Source organism: Macrotis lagotis, chromosome 1 (assembly GCF_037893015.1).
Source record: "Macrotis lagotis isolate mMagLag1 chromosome 1, bilby.v1.9.chrom.fasta, whole genome shotgun sequence".
Lineage (NCBI taxonomy): Eukaryota > Metazoa > Chordata > Mammalia > Peramelemorphia > Peramelidae > Macrotis > Macrotis lagotis.
Window position 1 is genome coordinate 856255400 of NC_133658.1, and position 20753 is coordinate 856276152.

The window sequence follows — 20753 nt, forward strand, 5'->3', positions numbered from 1 at the left end:
TGGCATGTTATGAAAGCTTTTCAACACTCATTTGCATTTATAAGTCACAAAATTTTCTTCCACCCTTCCTTCCTACCCCCCCCCCAGTGGAGAACAGTCCAGGAGTTCACTTCTTTTTGTAAGGTCTATCTCTCATTAATTGTTAACCAATCAGAGATAGAACATTCACTTTCCAAAGGCTGTATAAGCCTTGATTCTACTGCCATGAGGCATTTGAGAGTACCACTGACTTCTTTTATTAAAATGTTAACATTATTAATAAAATGACCAGAAATTATATCTCTCAAATTTTTTAATGTCACAATACATATGTGTATGTATGTGCTAGTGTGTGTGTGTGTGTGTGTGTGTGTGTATGTATAGATGCAAGATGATTTGGTGAAGAAGGGTGCCAGTCACTGGAAGGATCAGGAAAAAAACTTAAAGTAGAAAATGGCTTTTAAAAATATTATTACTATTCTGGACTATTACTATTATGGACATTACTATTACAAATATTTATTTTAAAATATTTGTAATAGTAATGTACATAATATGGAAATCTAATAGGTATACCTACATCTCAATACTGCACTCCTTTTATCTTATTTGTATGGAGTTTTTTTGAATGTTATTTTATTTTTTCAATTAAATGCAAAGATGGTTTTCACCATTCATTCTTTTGGGTTCTTTTGGGTTCCATATTTTTCTACCTCCCTTTCTCCCTTCCCACTCTCCCCATGACAATGAACAATCTGATATAGGTTATACATGCATACTCATGTTTAACATATTTCCATATTAGTCATATTGTGAAGAATCAGAACTAAAGGGGAAAAAATTGTGAGAAAAGGAAAAAAAAATAAAACAAGTTTTAAAAAGTGAAAATAGTATGCTTTGGTCTGCATTCAGATTCCATAGTTTTTTCTCTGGATGTGAATGGCATTTTCTGTTAGAAGTTTTTTAGAATTGTCCTCGGTCACTGAACTGCTGAGAGTAGCTAAGTCCATCATAGCTGATTGTAATGTATACAATGTTCTTCTGCTTCTGCTTTTTATAAAAGGTTCTTAAACTGAACCTTGAACATCAGTGGGAATTTTAAGAGGTAGAGTAGAAGATGGAGTGTATTCCAGGTATGGGAAGCAACCAATGCAAGGTACAGACTGGCAAAGGACAGTTTGAACTTCACAGGTTGTGAAAGAGATAATGTGTAATGAGACTGGAAAGCTATGCTGGGGACTGGATGTGGAGAGTGCCATATTGAGAACTGCTATTTTATCCTAGAGGCATTAGGAAGCCCCTGGAGTTTATTGAGAAGGGGAGAGATACAGTCAGACCTGTGCTTTGGAAAAATTATTTTGGCAGTCATGCGGAGGACATATTGGAGTGGGGAGAAAGTTCAGGTGGAGAGGGTATGAAAGTCTGCAGCTAGTGTGGAGGTTGTAGATCTTGGTGACTGAAAGGATAGTGGTTTCTTCTATAGAAATAAGAAAATTCTGGGGTGGCTAGGTGGCTCAGTGGATAAAGCACCGGCCTTGGAGTCAGGAGTACCTGGGTTCAAATCCGGTCTCAGTCACTTAATAATTACCTAGCTGTGTGGCCTTGGGCAAGCCACTTAGCCCCATATGCCTTGCAAAATTCCTAAAAACAAAAAAAACCCAAAGAAATAAGAAAATTCAGTAGAAGGGTGGGTATGAAGAAGGATGAGTTTTATTTTGGACATGTTGAGCTTGGAATACTTATGGGACAGCAGTTTGCTATGTCTAATAGTTGGTGATAAAAGCCTGGGGTTTGGGAAGGAGACTGGGGCTGGAAATATAGATTATGGCAGCCCTTAGCCTCAGAGATGAGTCAAGTTGGATGGATATGAGGGACCTGTGATGGCCCCATTAGGAGAGACTAGTTGGCAGTAATGGCTAGGTTCATTTGCATAGAGATGATAATTAAATCCATAAGAGCTGATGAAGTCACCAAATGAAGGCATGTAGAGAGAAAAGGGAATGGGCTCCAGGACAGAGCCTTGGGGGATACTCATTTAGAGAGGGAGCATGATATGGCTGAAGATCCAACAAAGAAGTGATCAGAAAGGTAGAAGGAAAAACAAGAGAGAACCAAATCACAAAATCCCAGAAAGGAAAGAGTGTCTAGGAGGTGAAGAGGATAATTACCAAAATCAAAGGCTGCAGAGATGTTAGGAAGGATGAAGATTGAGAAAAAAAAGTCATTAGGTTTGGCATTTAGATTACCAGTAACTTTGGAAAGAGCAATTTTAATTTAGTGTTGAAGTTGGGGAAATAGATTCCAAAGGGATAAGAAATGAGTGAGAAGAGAGGAATTGGAGACAATGATTGTAGAAAGTGTTTTTTTAGAAGTTTGATCGAGAAAAGGAGGTTTTTAGGCAACAGGGAAAGAAGCAACATATAAGGAGTCATTGAATAGTAGAGAGGATAATTGTAGGAGTAATGTGCTGAAGAAGATAGGAAGGAATAAGATAAATGCCCCATGGCAGGGAGAAAGGTTAGAGGAGATTGGAGGAAAAGAGGAAAGAATGGGGGACAATGCCCAAGGCTTATGAAATGTATTGTTAGAGGAAAGAGGGTGCTCATGGTTACTGGTCTCTATATTTTCAGTAAAATTTAAGGAAAGTCTTCAGATGAGAGACTGAGACAAGGCATGGCATGGGAATTTTGAAGAGAGAAGAGGTTTGGAATGGCCTCTGGAAGGATCAGGATAGAAAATCATTAATTATAGAGAAGTAGAAATATTATTTTGCTTTAATTCAGACCTAGTTGAGATTAGATACCATATCTTTGAGGTAGCCCCAGTCAGCAAGGTTGGGTGACTTTCTCAGATTCTGTTCAGGAATATATGAGTAGAAATAAAGGAGGTAGAGGGTGGAAGTAATTTAAGGTTGCAAGATGTGAGGTAGGTGGCATGACGGATAGAGGGCCAGTTCTGTGGTCAGGAAGACTCATCTTCATGAATTCAAATCCAGCCTCAGACACTTAATAACTATGTGATCCTGGATAAGTCACTTAACCCTACTTCCTCAGTTTCCTCATCTGTAAAAAGAGCTGGAGAAAGAAACGGTAAATCACTTCAATATCTTTGCTAAAAAAAAAAAACCCCAAATAGGGTCATAAAGTTGGACACAACTGAAAAAATGACTCAGTAACAAATTATTGAGAATCAATAGATAGGGCAAGGATGTAAAGGATTAAAAAAATAAGAGGACAGTGCAGTGTTGAATTGGTTAACTAAAGGTTAATTAGAGGGACAGCTGTATTAGTAGAGATAAGGGGATATAGTTGAGAGATGTTGTGAAAGTAGGCACAAGATTCTCAGATTGAGAAGAGATGAAAGTAAAACCAAGGTAGGAGTAATAACTTGAAAAAAAATACTAGGACTAGAGGGATTTGAGATCATGATAATAGGTCAAAGAACAGATTTAGGAGGATGAAGGCACTGGGAAAGAGAATTTCAAGAGGCTGGGATTGGGTAAAAGTGTCCCAGTGATTTTGAAACAAGGAAGCTGATTATTTGTCGATAATGGTTAAAGATTCAAGGTACAAGGTAAAACTGATCTTACAAATTGAATCTATTTCATTCTTCAGACTTGTATCCCCAGCATCTAACATCAGGTGATAATAAATAGTTGTTAATTGATTGATTGGAAGGTGTGACATCCCAGTTTGTAACCTAGATGGAGGGAAGAAAGCAAGTCATGGGAATCGAATAGTTTGAAGAAGTGGAAGATTAGGATATTTGAAGGGATATGTAAAAGAGGGAAATTCTATATTGGCACTGAACTTGTTGAGAAAGGAGGAGGCTGGTAGATAAATGCCACCAAGATCTGGTTTGAGGGATAGAGTGAATCTCAAAGGAGAAGGGATTGCTAAGGGTTGCTGGTGGCAAGGGGAGGGTCTGGAAATGGCAATAGGGACCAGGAGGAGTTAGAAAAAGTCACACATCTAAGAATATGGAGACATTATTAGAGAGAAGACCTGGGGATAGAGTGTCAATAGACCAGGCTTTTAGATTCCTATTCTTAAATCAACTGTTTGAGGAGAAAAAAATCAGTAATCTGTCCACCATGCCCCAAGAGCTCCCCTAAGAAAGCCCAACTGGTCCTCTGGGATAAATGGGGCAGCAAGACCTCAGGACAAGCTGCCTGGAGACAAAGGTCCAGAGGGAGGTTCTACTCTGAGACAATGGTTAGGAGGAGTCTAAGAGCAGCTACTGGATGGCCAATTCCTGAAGGGCTCTCCTGGAGGAGAAGTAATCATGAGGGAATTTCATCACAGCCTCTGCCTCTCTTGCTAAAAGAATAGTCAGTAGATACCCCATTGTATCTTGTGACTTCCATGTTAAGCTGAGTGCATACTTTTAGAAATTCAAATTGTGTGCAACCTAAATTATTAGTTTAATACGCATTCTTTTTTGGTCATCATATACAGAGATATTCATGTTTTAGGATGACTGATAAATTCAAAATAAAAAAATAAAAATCTAATTAAAAAAGAAGGGTCAGTTGTAGGTATATTGGTAGGTAATGGGAACAATGGGGTTAGGAAGTAACTTGGAATTATGTCAAAAGACTTGATCTCAGAATTGGGAAGGCCAAGTAACTAAAACAAGGTCTGGGAAGATTCCTGACACCTTCAGCTGATTCCTATTGCTTCAGGGATAAAATCCAAATTTCTTATTTCAACTCTGATACTACCTGTGGGACCCTGAGTTAATCACTCAAACTCCCTGGGACTCAGTTTCTTCATCTGTAAAATGAGGGGGTTAGATTAGATCAAATCTGAGACTCTTTAGAACTCAAGTCCTTCCTGATTGGACTCAAGTTAGCTTTTCCAATCTATTTTTTCTCTTTTTGTTAGTTTTTTTTGCAAGGCAATAGAGTTAAGTGACTTGCCCAAGGCTACACTGCTAGGTAATTATTAAGTGTCTCAGGTCACATTAGAACTCAGATCCTCCTGACTCCAGGACCGGTGCTCTATCCACTGCACCACCTAGCAGACCCTCCAATCTATTTTCACATTCCAATTCAAGTTCTCTACATATCAGCCGAATTGAACTACAAAGGCTTCTCCAGCCTCATTGTATCTCCACAAAAATTACAGAATTTGCTGGGGGAAGATGGACTTCAGCCACTATCTAGTCTAACCCACAATCCCCAAATAGCCTTTACAACATAGCCAAGGGGTTATCAAGTCTTTGCTTGAAGACTGTCATTGAAGGGGAGCTCAATACTTCCCCCTGAGGCTCATTCCACCCCTGGATGGCTCAAATGATTGAGAAAGTTTTGCTTCCATGGTTCCTAGCTTCCTTTTTGTATCTTCCACTCATTTCATTTGGTTTCTGCCCCTGCCCCTGCCCCAGTCACCTACTATATGCCAAGTCCCTTTCTCAGCAATGTGGTTACAAAGCAGAAAAATGGCAGCCCCTGCTTTCATGAAACTTTAAAATCTAGTGAGGAATATAGTAAGCCTACAAATTAATATGATGCAGTGTAGAATGTGATGGGGACAAAGGAAAAAAACCAGACAAAGCACCCTAGGAAGATTAGAGGATACATGGGACTCTTTCAGCTGGCGGTCAGGGAAGATTTCACCAAGGAGACACTTGATCTAGACACTACAGGAAGGTAATATCAACAGTCAGAGGTGAGGAAGAAATACATTCCAGGGAAAGGAGATATATTCAAATGTGTAGAGACAGGAGAAGACTGTGAAAAAAGATCCCAGGATTATCCGCAGAGACCTGGAAGGGATCTCTGAGGCCATCTAGTTTCAACATCCCTCCTGCATTTTACAGATGAGGAAACTGGGTACTTGATTTGCCCAACACAAATAGTAAAGGTAGTATTTGAACCCAGATCTGTTACTTTAGACTCAGTGCTCTTTCCCTTTACCACTCTGCTTTTACAATATTTAAAAAAAATGAATTTGATAGTATCAACCCTTTATTCAAGTCAGCTAGGTAGAGCCATGTTGGACAGAGCCCTGGGGCTGAAGTCAGGAAGACTCATTTCCCTGAGTTAAAATTTGAACCTCATATACTTACTAGCTGTGTGAACCTGAGCAAGTCACTTAAGCCTGTTTGCCTCAGTTTCCTTACTTGTAAAATGAATTCTGAAGGAAATAGAAAAAATGTCAGTATTTTTGCCAAGAAAACTCCAAATGGAATCACAAAGGGGGGGAGGACCTTAACTGAGCAACAACAGCATAACAACATAAATTAAGTTATTTAATAAGAATGGTTCCTATTTACATGATACTTTGAGGATTACAAAAGCTCTCTTTACCATCACAACAAGCCTGGGAGGACAAAAAACCGCATCTCTATTTTATAGATGAGGAAACTGAGGCTCTGAGAAGCGGCTAGTGTCATACCTAGCTAGCAAGTGTCATAGACAAGGCTCTTATCATCAGGTTCAGAGTTTCATTTTAGGCTGCCCTGACTCCTTGACCCAGCCCAGCTGCCCCTGCTCAGCCTGTGGACTTAATGGATATCAGAGTTTTTAAGTGTCCCTTCTATCCCAGCCCAGCTCAGGAGGAGGAGATGGGCAGAAGCCCTCGGGGTGACCCTGTCTAAAAATAAACCTCCCTTCCTTCCTTCTCCATTTTTTGGTCTCTTTCACAGAAATGGCATAATTAGGGGGATTCAGCATTCTGCTGCTGAAATCTTCATTTTCTAGGGTAATTTCCACCATTTCATCAAGGAATAATTAATTGCATTGTCTCTAATCAATTGTTTGACAAATTCAGCAGCAGGAGGAATTCTCCCACAATCTCGGCAGCTGCTCTCCCTGGGGTGCTCTGCAGTTCCAGCAGGGAGGAGTCAGCTACAGGCTTATCGGGGGCATACATCACCCTCTCCCTCCTTCCCCCAGCCTTCAGAGTAGGGTAGAGGATCCATCTGGGGCCAGAGTCCAGAGAATAACTGAATCTCTGAAATGGAAGACATTGGCAATACCATGCAATAAACCTATTTCCAAACATGACTCCCCTTTATTATAACAATAACTTTGGGGTGACTTCACTAATGGCTGGGAAGTCTTCCTTCATAAAGAACAGAAATATGCCTCTCCATAACTTTCCACACATTGGCCCTTGTGGGATGAAGCAGAACAACGAGGCTAATTGCTTTCCCATACCAGAGCCTCCATGGAGGAAGGTTGTCTTTTGTGAACTTTGGGGGTGACCTATGTGTTCTGAGTTGTTGTATTCTGATCTTTGAGGTCATCAGCTTTAGTGCTAGAAGGGAGTTAGGGTTTAATTAGTCTAACACTTTGGTTTTACAGATGGAGACCCACTGAGGTCAAATGACTTGTTTGAGATAACACTGCTAGGAGGGGAGCAAAGCCAAGATGGAGTCTTTGCATTTCTAGAGCCTGAAAGTCTGTACTCAACAGAATAGAAGGACAGGGACTCTTTCATTTTTCTCTATATTCTCAGTACCTAGCACGATGCTTTACATTTAATAAATGATTGTTAATTGATTGAGAACTGACCTGAGAGTCAAGAAGACCTGGACCAGAATGTTTAGCCTCTGAACATGAGTTGCTTATGTAACTTTGTCTCACGGTCCTTGGCAACTGTCTAAGAACTGACAATTGCCTTGGTTGAGGAAATTCCCTCTTGGAGAGCTCCCAACATTGGGAAAATCAAAGATCCAGATCCTCTTCTCCCAAATTCACAGGACCACGCACATAGTAGGTACTTCAATTAATTTGAATAGATTTGGAACTGGAAGGGACTTTAGAGGTCATTTCATCTGATCCATTTTACTTGATGGGACCTTGAATTCCACAGAGGTTAAATGACTTGTCTAGTTAGTTAATGGCAGGAATGGATTTTGAAGAAAATCTTTTGTCTTTCCAAGTCTAACCCTTCCACTGTATCATTCACTTCCCTCCCCACACAATCTTGACCTGGCCAATGATTTCAATATTGTTCTCATCTCTCTCCTTCCCTTGAGCTTCCACTGGTTCTGCCTTGTTGACCTCCAAACCTGGATTGTCTCCACCATCACCTCCTCTGCTCCTGTTTCCAAGCTGCAAAGCATTATCTGGAGGAAATGGCAAAACCATGATGACTAGCACTCCTGCAAATTCATAGTGTCTAATTTCAACTGAGGTTTAACTGCAGCACAGGAGCCCTTTTATTCATCCCTAATGGACTCTCTATTACACTCTCCAAGTGGCTGTTTCATACCTTTTCCATTCTTATGCCCTGAGCTCTCCCCACAATGTTCCTAACTTTCAGCGAATGACCTTATTTTCTTTTTTACTGAGGTCAAAGCCACCCATCCTAAATATCTCACTCAGTTACCTTCCTTTCCTCCTCCAAATTTATATTTTCAACCATTCTCTTCTCTCTAACCTCAGAGACTGAGGCAATCCTCCCTCTGGCAAAGTATATAGCTATACTCTAGATCCTATTTCCTCTGATCTCTTTCAGAACTTTACTCCAGGAATCATTACCTTTCTTCCCTGAATCTTTCCATTATTTCTTTTGATTGACTTCTTTCCCTGTACCTCCAAATGGATATTCAGATTTTCTTTGTCCTAAAATAAAAAAATTCTTCCTTTAATCCTGCCATCTCCTCAAACTATTGCAAAATTTTTCAATGCCTACTACAAAATATCCAGAAAGATGTCTACACTTGCTGTCCCCAAATAACTTACCTCCCCCTTATTCTTCAACACCTTGAAATCTGGTTTCCATCCATTCCAATCTCTCTACTGAAGCAGTTCTTTCAAAAGTCACCAGGGATCTCCTTGCCACTGACTCTAATGATCTGTTTCTGTCTTTATCCTCCTTGGACTTCCTTTGGTTTATGACATATTCCAATTTCTTGATTTTTTTCCTTTAAAAGCACAGAGTTTTGGAGATGGAAAAGGCCTCAGTGACCACTTATTTTCTATCAGAAAATAATCATTCCAACCAAACATGTGGCAAGTAGTCATTTAGCCTGCCTGAAGACCTATGCTGAATGAAAGGTAGCCACTACATTCTGAGACAAGTAATCTCACTTCTGGATAGGTCTAATTAATTGTTAAGAAGTTTTTCCTGACATGAAACATAAATTTGTCTTTTGGCAATGCCCATTTCTTCTGGTTCTTCCCTCTGGGGTCAAGTAATCTTTCTTTTAAAAAAAGACCATCCAACATATTTTTGCTTTTACATTCCTTTCATTTCCAAATATGTTGATAAATAATCAATTAACCATTGTTCATTAAGCACCTACAACATGTCAGACTCTGTGTGAGGTACTGGGGACATAAATATAAAAAAATGAAATGAACTCGACTCCCCTACATCCTAACAAGGACGGGAAATACTTAGATCCTACGTAACTAAAAAATGAATGTTTGAATATACAGAAGCAACATAACACAAGGCAATCTGTAAGAAAGGGTTTGAAGGGTCAGGAAAGATTTCATGTAGATGATGATGCTTGGGCTCATCTTAAAGGAAGAAATGGAGGTGGAGAGGGAGAATGCTCTGGAACTGGGAGAAATCCAGGATAAAGACTGGAGATGGAGATATGTCTGAGAAACAAGAGGAAAGTCACTTTGACTGGATCACAGAAGGGACAATAATGTCCAATAAGGCTAGAAAGGGAAAAGCAAGGACTTTGATAGCTAAACCATGGAGTTTCTATTTAATCCTAAGGATAATAGGAAGTCACTGGAGTTTGTTGAGTAGTGGAATGATGTATTCAGAGTAGGGGAATGATATATTCAGATCTACATTAAGGAAAATAATGGTGACAGCAGTACATAGGATAGATTGAGTAATGAAGGACAGTCAGAGAGGTTATTGCAAGAATTTGTGCTTGAAGTGATGAGGGCCTGAACCAAAATGAGGACTGCTTTGGGTAGAGCAAATGTTGAATGTGAGAGATGTTTTAAAGGTAAAAATTGCAAGATTTGGCAACTGATTGGATGTGTGGACTGATGGAGAGTAAATTGTTGAGGATAATGCCAACATTATGATCCTAGGAGTCAGGAAGCATGATGGTACCTTTGACAGAAAAAAGAAAGTAAGGGAGAAGGGAGGGTTTAGATGAAGAGATGAGTGTAGATTTGTACAAACTGAGTTGGAGGTGTCTTTGGAACATGTTATTTAAAATGTACGTAGGCAATTGGAAATGCAGAAATGAGGTTCAAGGGAGAGACTTCAGTTGGATATGCAGATCTAGGAATCATCTGTGTCAAGATGATAATGTTTAATTATCATTAATTAAGAGGCAGAATATATAAGAAGAGAAGAGGGTCTAGGACAGAACCTTGGGTAACACACACAGTGGAGGTGATATGGATGATGAGTCTGCAAAGGAGACTTCTTTAGGGTCAACTATGGTCATATTTTCAGTTATTTCAATTTTTTGTTAATCTTTTGAATAATTGATTTTATCTGTCATGTCCCCTCATGTCTCTTCTCCCAACTAAACAACCTCATGTCTTTCAGGCTGCCTTCATATTGTTTGATTCAAAGTCCTTCAGCATCCTGACAACACTTCGGCTTATAAATGTTCTTTCTATGGCACTTGATATTCTCAATATGTCCTGACCAGGGAAGAATATAGATGGACTATCACCTCTGTATTGGTAGAAACCATACTTCTTGTAATAGAACCCAATATTGCCTTCTTTTTTACTGCCTTGTCATATGGTCAGTTCAAGTTGCACTTGTAATACATGAAAGCCCCCAGATTTTTTTTAGACAAAGTGACTGATCCTCTTCAGGAACAAAGGATGAACACCACCTAACCATGTGGCTCCCATGTTATAATGTGAAATTAATTTTTAAAAGAAAACTGCAATATACTTATCCCCATTAATTTTCTCCTTGTTAGATTTAGCCCAAAGTTTTAGGCTGTCAAGATCATTTTGGATCTTGACTGGCATCTGGCATCTGAGTTAATTTGTACCTTGGTTTCTGTCACACTGAATTCTCTTGTTCTCCCACCTATTAAACCATTCTTCTTTCTTCTCTTTCATCTCCCCTTAAACATGAGTGTCCTCCAAGACTTTGTCCCCAGCCCTTTTCTATCTGTATCCTTTTCTTAAATAGTCTCATTCACTCCCATGACTTCAATTATTGTCAGTATTTAGATGACCTCTGATCTCTCTATATTTTTCCATCCAGTTCATTCATTTCTTCTTTGGAATATTTTTTACATTTATCTCCCAGCTGGGCTTCTAACCTCCAAGTTCTCCCTTCTCCATTCGAACCACTGCCTGGGTAATCTTTCTAAGGCATTACTCTCATTACTTCATTCCTTTGCCCCTCAAACCTTCAGTGACTCCCCACTGACTACTGAATAAATCATACATTTCTGATCCTGACTTCCAAGGCCAACTAAAATCTGGTTCTCACTTATCTGCCCAGTCTTACTTCATACTACTTCCTTTCTCAGTCTAAATTTTTGGTAAAACTGGAGTATTGACTGTTTCCTGTTCTCATTCTTCTTTCTTGTCTGAGCTTTTGCTCAAGTCTACAAGGGTCTCCTTCATTCAGGGCCCACTTCAGTTCCAACTGGTTCAAGAAGTATTTATTCCCAGATCATCTTAGTCAAGAGAGCTCTCATATTTTAAATATTCATGAACTGGCCTGTACTTTCCTTTCCCAAGGACTTTCCTTGTTTGTAAGATGTGTATTGTCCTTAAAGAGTTGGAGTTGGAGATACTGGGTGGGACTAGGATAGAGCACTGGTCTTGGGAGCCAGGAGAATATGAATTTGAATCTAGCCTCAGTCACTTGACACTTACTAGCTGTGTTGCCTTGGGCAAGTCACTTAACTCTGCCTCATATCTGGAGCCATCTCCAGTCATCCTGATTCTTATCTGATCACTGAACCCTGTTGGCTCTGGAGGAGAAGGTGAGACTGGTGACTTAGCACAGCACCCCCTCCCCCACATAAATCCAGTTCATGTACTTGTCATGGCATCACCTCTCTGATGTCATGGTCTTCTTTGAAAATGAAGGACAAACATCATTGTCATCTATCTGCTATTCTATTCTACCTACCTATCTGGCTGAATGTCATTTAGTCTGTCTGTCTATGTAGTTGTCTATCTGCTAGTCTCTCTCTCTCTCTCTCTCTCTCTCTCTCTCTGTTTACCTGTCATTTTTATCTATCTATTTATCTATCTCTGTCCGTTTGTCAGTCTATTCTATCTATAGCTATATATCTGCCTACCTGCCATTCTATCTACTCTACTCTACTCTACTCTACTCTACTCTTCTATTCTATTCTATTCTATTCTATTCTATTCTATTCTATTCTATTCTATTCTATTCTATTCTATTCTATTCTATTCTATTCTGTTCTGTTCTGTTCTGTTCTGTTCTGTTCTGTTCTGTTCTGTTCTGTTCTGTTCTGTTCTGTTTGTTCTATTCTATTCTTTCTTTCTATCCATTTATCCATCTATCATCTATTCATCATTTATCTATCATCTATTCATCTATCTGTCTATATGTCTGTCTGCCGATCTATTCTATATATCTATCAACCTATCTCCCTTCTCCCCTCTGTTTTTTCTTTTCCATTTTCTCTCCCCCCCCAACCTCTGACTATGACTCCAAATGTCTAGCTGCTCCCAATTCCCTCACTCTGGGCTATTCCTGGGGGATCACACAAGTAAGTTTTTTTAAAGGGGCCAGGCTCCTATTCCCTGGACACAAACAAACAAAAAAAAAGTAAGTATAAGTATTTAGAAAGATTTTTTTTTCACAAGAACATTTGTGCTGCAGATGTGGTAGGCTTGTGCACTGGGGCTGAGTGGACTGGGCATTGATAGGAATCTGCCTTAGAGAAAAGGTGAGTTCACACTTCAAATTCTGGGCACTCTCATCTAGAAAGACCATAGGCTTGGACAGGTGTTATTTCAGTTGACCAGTGGCCAAAGCCAGTCCATTCATTAATCCTTTCCTAATGGAAATTCATCAAAGTCCCAGAAACTGCTAGAAGAGAGTAAGTGGCAGGTCTAAAAGGATTTCCAACCTTGACTGAAACTCTAGGTCATTACCCATAGTGCCTGGAGAATGTAGTGACCAGGCTGTTGGGGGATGGGGTAGGGACCTCATTTAGGTCACCTCCCTCCTTCTTCAGGTGTTAGAGATGTGATGTTTTGGGGGGTGGGTGGGGATTTGGGAGGGGGCATGGTTGCTCAGAAATGTAAGAATATAAGGGAGAAAGAAGGGGAGAGAGAGGGAGAGAAAAGAAAAAAGGGGAGAACAGTCAACAAAACAGGTGCCAGGATCTGGGGTGTCTAAAGGGAGAGGAGTTTTTGCCTTCAGGGTCTCTGCAGCTTAGCTCTCTTTTTATTCATGGAAGAAGGGAAAGGGGGACAGGTTCTCAGGAGAAGAGAGGCAGGGAAGCCCCCCTCTCTCCAGGGGATCAGTTGTCTGTAAGGGGTTCCCTCTCCCCATTCTGTTGTCATGGCAGCAGCAGCCCAGGCACATGATGGGAAACTCTCCCACCCACCCCCTCCCCCAAATGGCTACCTCCCTTCCTCCCAGGCAGGCAGTCATGTTCCCCCTCCTTCCTAGAATCATGGCTCTAGCTTTTGGTCTGGGTCTGTGAGGTGCTTGGAAGTCGCAGTATACTTTCCTGAACTTGGTGATGTTGACAGCCCTGCTCCTTCCCCCAAGAAGACCTTGGCAAGGATTATTATTCCTATGAGACTCGGAGAGGGCCAGTAACTTATCACACATTATTAAATCAATGGCAGATGTGGGACTAAATTCTTCCTTGTAATTTGATTGATAATAACCTGCCCCAGCCCCAAGTCTCGTCTTCCCCCCTTCTATATTCATCACCCTCCTGCCTGAAATTCTAATCCTAACCCCTAACCTCTGGCCTAATCCTCATTCACTGTGCCTCCCTGACCACCAGGACACTAGACCTTCCCCTGGGTCTTCTCTGAGAGACACAGCCTGGGCCCCTTCCCCTTCCAAATACGCTCCTGATTCCCAGGGCCTCCTGGATCTGGATCTCCCCCCTCTCAGCCTGGATTGGTGCCACAATGCGTGTGCCAGCCTGTGCCAGCCTGTGCCAACCCTGGGAGCCGGCAGCACGTGTGAGGAGGAGGAGGAGGAAAGAGGAGATGTTTCCGAACCCCCAGCACTGGCTCCCTGAGCCAGGCATGAGGTATGACGCAGGAACTGCCTGCCCGTCGTAAACAACCAGAAGGCTGGGACCATGTGCTCCTCACCAGAGCCAGAGCCAGTGCCAAGCCCCTCTCCATGGGGCCCCCAGGGCCCATGTCCCACACTGCCTGTCAGATACAGCCTCTCCACTGTGGACCACAGGGCTAGGGGGAAGTCTGGGAAGAGATACCACCACAGGAGACCCCGTGGGACTTTTTCCTATCTCATGGCTATGGCATGGCCATCATTCTCAAGGCTGGCATGGGGGTTTCTCTGGGGGTTAGAAGGGGAGCATAAATTTTCCTTCTCTCTCAATCCTCTCAGCCTAGGATACTTCTCACCCACATCTTCCACCAGGACCCTACTCAATCACTGGAATCTGAACAGAGCAGGAGAGGACAGAAGAGGTCAGAGATCGGAAATGACTTGAGAACCAAAGCGTCAACTGACTGAGCTTTGTCTCAGAGTCTCCCCTCTTTCTACCTGGAGCCCTAGCCACCTCTGCCATCCAAGTTCTCCACCCTTTGGCCTACTTCTGCAAATGAATCCAGGACAAGGGCTCTGGCCACAACCACTCAGTTGGAGAAAGGGAGACTGGGGTGTCGAATGCTAAATGAGGGAGACAGCTATAGTCGGCTAATAAAATCATCCATCCTTCATTAGCAGAAACTGTCTTTTCAGCTGAGATTCGGCAACCATTTCAATACTTCTTCCCAGCTGTTGCCAGAGAATTCTCTGACTCAGGACTGGATTTAGGAACTACTGAATTCTCTACCTCTCCCCTCCCCCTCTCAATTTTCCCATCTATAAAATAAACACATTGATGGGGTTTATCTATTATTATCCACGATTATCTATAGACACCTTTTGCTATAACAAAGTACTTTCCTTACAGCAGTCCAGTGAGGTGGACATTATTATATATATTTTACAAATGAGAAAACTGAGGCTGACAGAGGGGAAGTGACTTGCCCAAGGTCACACAACTTCTACTTAAATCCAGGTCTCCTGACTGACTGTTAATGCAGAGAGCTTTCTGCTCTATCCCTTCAGTTCCCTAGGTTCCCTACTAGCTCCAGCGTTCTGTGATTTCTTCCTCTGTTCCCTACTTACTATTTTTAATTGCTCGGCCTTTGTTGTAACATCCTAAATCCCAAGTCCATCCCTGTATCCAAGGCCCTGCCTTGAAGTGAGTGATCCCAGCCAGCTATCAATCCTCTACTTAGAAGGAAAAGAAAGGGTTAGAAGGGAGGAAACAGGGTAGAATAGCAAGACTCTTAGACTTAAAATAATGAGACCTGAGTTCAATTCCTCTCTTTCCTACTCACCAGCTTTGAGACCTTGACAAAGTCCCTTCTCTCTGTTCTCCTTATTGGTAAAATGAGGAATCTTTATTATCCTTTCCAGTTGTAACATTCTGGGATTCTACAGATGGGTTGGGGGAGGGAGGCAGTCAGACAGTTCCTTTTTTTGACTAAAGACCCCAGAAAACAGAGAGTCTGAAAAGTCAGGATGCTTGGATTTTTAGCCTGGGTTTTGGCAGTTGGACCTTAGTTTTCCCCAACTGTGAAAGGGGAAAAAACAGGAAGGAGGGGAGGGAGTTGGGAGGTGAAAGTAGGCACAAGAGCCCAGGAAGAACTAAAAGAGTTCATACTCCTAGCCAGGAAAGGAGTGTGGCTATCCCCCGTTCAAAAGCTTAGAATCACAGAATCTAAAAGCTAGATGAGACCTTGGTGGCCAGCAAGTCCAGACTGGACCCAGACCTGCTCTAGAGTCCTTGTGACAAGTGGTCTTCTATGCACAGGGGAACCCATATCCACCCCTCACCTTCCATTCTAATTTTACACACCTCAGATTGTTAGGAAGTATACCATTACATAGGACTCCCCCACCCCCACCCCCAAGCTGTAAACCATTCTCCTACTTCTGTCATCTGGAGCCAGAGAGGACAATTTAATTTTTCTTCCCCGTGCTAGCCTTGAAAATGGCTGCCAGACCTTACACTATCTTTTCTTCTCCATTCTAAACCTCTTGTTCCTTCAGTTGATCCTCATATGGCATGGGTTTGAAGGCCATGGGCAAGGGCATTATGTTTAGCCTATTGCTGGGCATTCCTAATGCCCCACCCCCATCTCATCTGAGCTTCACTATTCTTTTCAACTTCAACTCACAACTCAATTTTGCTTATGAAAAGAGATCATCCTACACTTCAACCTCACCTTACAGACAGAGAAACTGAGGCCCAGGGAGAGGTTAATTGGCTTACCCAAGATCACATGAGTTGTCAGAGAGACAAGAGGGGAGCTGAAGGTCCTTTCGCTCCAAATTTATTTCATTTCCAACTTTACCTCACCACTTCTCATACACTGGAGCATCCTATCTCTCCTCCAACCTACAGTCTAGAGTTCTGAACAAAGCCATATAAGGCTCAGTCAGTGTCTGTTGAACTGAATGGGTAGGGCAGGAATTAGAATTCCTATACTAAAGATGAAGACCTAAGAAAAAGGGTGAAAGAACTCTTTTAGAGGCAGTATGGTATAATGGCTAGAACCTTGCACTTCTTGGCAGGAAGATCTGTAGTCTAATCCTTCCTCAGATACTTAAGAATTCTATGACCTTGAGCTAATTGCTTAACTTTTCTGAGCCTCAGTTTCTTGATCTGAAAAAAGAAAGTGGGGAGGGTTGGAATTAATAACCTCTAAGGTCCCTTCCTGTTGTAAATCTATGAACTTGGCTTCTCATGAAAGGGATCGTGGATTCCCAATGGCTATCCAAAGGCTCAAATATCTGTCATCTGAAGAAGGTTCTTAGCCAGGTGATGATTTTTTTTTTTGGCTACTTCAACCCATGGGACCATCTGCTAAAATGTTCTGATCTGTGTCCATGGAGGGAGTGGCTATAATGGGGAGATCACACACACACACACACACACACATACACACACACACACACATACACATACACACACGTGCACACACAGCTATCTACAGATATGTATTCATTTGTGTATATCTATATAAAGAGAAGTTCTGATTTTTATAGGCAAAGGGAAATGACAGTTCCTTTAAGGAATTTAACTATCACTTTGGATAAGGAGTCAGAGGACCAGGGAGGACCAGGGCCTGGTCCCAGGGCAAATACAGAATCAGGAACAGAGCCAGGTCTTCTTTCTGGTTCAGGATTCATCATAGGCTCCTAGACCCAGAGTTGGAAGAGATCTGAGAAGTTATGCCTTTGAACCCTCTTATTTTTCAAATGAGGACTTTGAGACCTAAAGAGGTCAACTAATTTGCCCAATGTCACACAGTCAGCAAGTGGGACCTGAATCAAGTTCCTCTGATTCCAAATCAAGTGCCATCTGTACCAGACTAAGTCACCCTTTCCCTGGAATCACAAAATGCCATTGCTGGAAAGGATCTTAGGGAGCATCTTGTCTAAGCTTCCCATTTTAGAGATGAGAAAACTGAGGCCTGGAGAAGGGGATGAACTTATTTAAGGTAGGACCCATTTTGAGTCTGTGGCAAATCCAAGACTAGAACCTGGAGCCTCCTGACTCAGTCCCAGTGGTCTATCTCCCTGACATGATAGAGCCATCTGCTCTCTCTTGGTCCCTTCCCTCCCCACCCCCATTCCACCCAGGGACGGAAATTCACCCCCCCAACCCCCACTCCCACCCCAGCTTCCAGCCCAGATGGTGGGAAAGAAATGCCAAGTGGATTCGGGCAGGGAGGGGCTGTGAGCCATTCCCGCTGCCAGAGCCAGCCTCCCTGAGGAGGAAGAAACAGCAACCCCTTCCCCCCACCCTCCACCCCTCCCAGTGGCAACACTGCCCTGAGGAGTCTGAAGCTGGGGATGCCAGGGTGGCTTGCATCATGTTGCTATGGCAACTGGGAAAGGCTGGTGTGACAACAGGCAGACCTGGGAGCTGCTGCCATATGAATCACTTGAACTTGATGTGACAGACACAGGCAGAGGCCAGAGAATCAACCTCCAGCCCCTGTGCTCAATTCTCCCCCTCCACCCCAATCTGGGCCTCAGCCTAGCAGGGTGTGGGGCTGCTTCTTTTCATTCCCCAGGGTGGAAGGGGCATGGCTCCAGCCCCTGTGAGAAAATCAGTGTCTGGGGAGGCAGGAAAACTGGGCCCGTAGTCCTCTTCTGCTTCTTCTTAACCAGGTGACCTTATGCAAGAAAGGACCTAGGTTTCTTGGTGTCTAGGAGGGATCCATTCTGCAGGAAGGGAGGGCAACAGCTTCAGACCCAAGACTGGAACTGAAGCACAGAACCTCAGAGCTGGAAGGCAGTGGGGAAGGTGGGGATGACATCTCAAGCCCCAGTAGTCCTTAACAGAAAGTTAAGGAAGAAGCAGGTGAGGAAGAATGCCTTCAGTCCTATTCCCCAGGGCAAGAGACTGCCCAGTCTGTATCTGATGACCTGTTGGGGGGAAACTCATTTACTTCACTTCAATTCTGAGGCTTTCTTCATTAGAATGTAAACTCCATGAGGATAAGAATGTCATTTATGTCCTTGTGCCTTTCACATTGCATTGCATTGAATTGATGTCTCCCGTACCCCAGAATCAAACAGGAGACAGTGTTGAATAATGGAAGGTTCAGTGCATTTGGGATCTGAGGACCTGAGTGTGAATCCTTATTTTATTTTGGACACATGTGTTATTGAGAAAGTCTTTTAGTTTCTCTGGGTCTCAGTTTCCTCATCTGTAAAATGCTAGAGTAGAACCAGATCAAATCTAAAGTCCCTTTGATAAACCTTCTCGTCCTATGTCACTGCCAAAGTTCATTATCTTGCCCCCTAAACCTGCTCCCCTTTCTGATTTTACTCAATTTTAGATGTGAACGTCAATCTTCATTTCCTATAGACAATCAACTACCAATCCCTATTAAGACTACCCCCCATCTAGGTCTCATTTATGTCCCTTCCCTACTTTATGTTTCCACAGTCACTACTATGGTTGATATCTTCACTACAATCCATTGACCCACTTGCTTTTGTGAGAACTTTCTTCCAGGTCTATCCCACCCCATCCCCCACAAATGCCCCAAGAATCAATTTTCTTATGCAGAGATCTGGCCATATCATCCCTTTGTTCAAAAATCTTCAGTGGCTTCCACTTTCACAGGAAGTCCAACCCCTCTTAACTTTAGTGCCTTCCTTCCCTTGATTATTTCCTATTTATCCTGTTGTTTGTCCTTCATTTTTCAAAAAGGATAAATGACATTATAGGGTGATACCTTGATTTGTGTGTGAATTGGATTTAAGTGGGGCAGAGTTGAATAGACTTCAGTCTCACTCTCTCTTCTGGAGTTATCAAAATCCAGTGGCAAAACAAAAATCAAAATTGGTAATGGCTCTGGATGAAGTGGATGACTAGTGGTTTTGGTATCTGACCAAACTCTAAGAGTTCCATAGGATTCTGCTTCAATCACCTTCATGGTCATTGAAATAAATTGTTCTCACCTGCCCATTCTGCTGGAGGAAGTCTTCACATGCTTGAGGTAGACAGCCCCTAACTCACTGATGGTTCTGAGACCCCTCCTTTACTCCCAATCTGGTTTAGCCCATCTGCTGAAACAGTTTACCAGGGTGTGGCTGCTGTGTATGCATCTTGGAGCTGAAGGTAAGAGATGGGTGAATCAGGTGAATACCAAAGGAGGATGAGCAGCTCTGAAAAGCTCTTGGCAGTCCTTAAAACAGAAGTGTTAGTCCTCCTGAGCACCCCACAACCTCCATTTATACTCTATTTAACTTGTCTTTACATTGGTTGGTTGGTTGGTTGGTTCTTGTCTGTTATTGAAGGAGACCAAAATGACCTCACTGTGTTTGAGACAAATTGCAGTGTGTCTGTCTGTGGTTGATCAGACCAATATGAACTGGGAATGCTCTACCATAGGATGGGCACAAATAGTTCATAAGAACCCCTGGGGTGGGTACTAAACTTATGGATGTCATGTTTCCCTTGAACTGCTTCAATTCTGCCTTCCTCATAAAATGTCATACCCTCACTGATGAGGGCATGCCAGTGTGGCCAGGCATGCTGTACAATCAATTCTAAAGTTCTTCAATAAGACCTTCAGCATGTCTCAGTATCTATACATATTTGTTTGCTTGTTGTCATACCTATTAGATTATAAGCTTCCATGAGACCAGGGACTATCTTTTGCCTCCTTTACTAGCCTCTGGCTTAGCAGTGTCTGACAGACAATAGATGTTTATTTCTGACTGACTATAGCCTAGTAAACCAAGTTTGAATTTCCTTGTCCTGCATTAGTCAACCCCACCTAATCTGGAAGTCCTCTACCTTTCCAGTCATCGTTGTCCTTTGTGATGTGTGGACCTGCTATGGTGTGGCCAAACTGGATTGCTCTTTGTCCTGGAGGAATGGGAAAAGGAAAGGAAGGGAAAGGAAGAGAAGGGAAGGGAAGAAGCTTTTATATAGTGCCAACTAAGAGTCTCTAAAATATTATCTCACTTAATTCTCACAATAGCCCTTTGAGGCAGATGCTGTTATCTCCACTTTACTGCTGAGTCTGACAGAGGTTAAATGATTTGCCTAGAGTTACACAACCATTAAATGTCTGAGTC

General features: G+C 42.3%; 1 long non-coding RNA gene across 1 annotated transcript in view; it reads right to left on the reverse strand.

Annotated features, from left to right (window-relative positions):
- LOC141490895 (uncharacterized) overlaps positions 1-20753 on the reverse strand; it is a 30676-nt gene that overhangs the window by 5534 nt on the left and 4389 nt on the right. Inside the window, exons 2-3 of the long non-coding RNA XR_012469387.1 lie at positions 20470-20541; positions 19629-19782 (exon numbers count right to left, since the gene is read on the reverse strand). This is a non-coding gene — a long non-coding RNA (uncharacterized LOC141490895). The remainder of the gene's footprint in view (positions 1-19628; positions 19783-20469; positions 20542-20753) is intronic.